We start from the raw sequence: 1,199 nt of genomic DNA, 5'->3' as shown, positions 1-1,199 counted from the left end.
TCAATATAGCAGATGTGCCCACTACCACACATTTGGACTGATTTGTGACCACTGTTTGGGAGGGATGGTTATATTGTGTATCTGGAATGAATTTTAGGTCTCTGTGTCCATCCCATGGGGAATGGGAGCAGTAACAAAGGTGTTGCGTTTATATTTTTGTTGAGTGTATATTAGCACCTGTGGAATTGATAGGTTCCACATCTGGAAAGGCATCATCAATTGCAAAATGTATATAAAGGCAGTGTTGGGGAGTAACGGAATACATGTACTGGCGTTACTTAATTAAAATACAAAATATGAGTAACTGTATTCCGTTACAGTTACCGTTTAAAAAGGTGATATTCAGAATACAGTTACTTTGTTGAAATAAATGGATTACACGGCAGTATTTTCCTGTTTCATATGTTCGCCTATGCTCTAACGCCGGTGGAAACCCAAACAAAACAGGCATTAAGAGGCTCTAATACCTGTGTCTCAATCTCGCGGCCCATGTTACCTCTGCTTGCGGCCCGCATAATGACGTGAAGAAATAGTTTTTCTAATTATTGTTCAAAAAATGATTTAATATGAAGTCAATAGGCAGTGTTACAGGCATATCTCTAAAGAATGTAGCCTCATGGGCAGTGTAGCCCAGTTGTAAGTAAGCTATTAAGACTTGACTGTACACTGTGTTTGTGTTTTCCTCCAAAACAATAAGCAGCCTTTCAACGCCTCTCTCTGTCTCTCACTAGCAAAGTTGACTCAGACAACAAAATAAAGCTAGTTTTCGGCTACGAACCCGACGTATTAGCCAGAGGTCCCTGTTTTATATACACACAAAATAGTTTTCTATACACGATCGCTGCAAAAGTGCAGCCTTACCTAATGTCCACCCTACTGTTACTCATTTATATTAAGGTGTAAACCTCTAGTTGGTAGTGGTATGGCGAATAACCTTCAGTAAAAGTAATAAATCACACAGCAATAGTACATTCATGTAGTTGTAAAAAGCATGATAATATATTAAGTAATCCAAAGTATTCAGAATACGTTACTCTCATTGAGTAACATAACGGAATACGTTACAAAATACATTTTGGGGCATGTAATCTGTAATCTGTAGTGGAATACATTTTAAAAGTTGCATTTTTAAGTCCAGCAACTTCTTCCATCAGTTCCCAGATCTGTCCCAACATTTGAGATGTGTTCTGACATCAAAT

The sequence above is a fragment of the Haplochromis burtoni genome, unplaced genomic scaffold (genome assembly GCF_018398535.1).
Source record: "Haplochromis burtoni strain Fernald_Lab_line unplaced genomic scaffold, NCSU_Asbu1 Contig_45, whole genome shotgun sequence".
Lineage (NCBI taxonomy): Eukaryota > Metazoa > Chordata > Actinopteri > Cichliformes > Cichlidae > Haplochromis > Haplochromis burtoni.
This window is presented reverse-complemented; position numbering follows the sequence as displayed.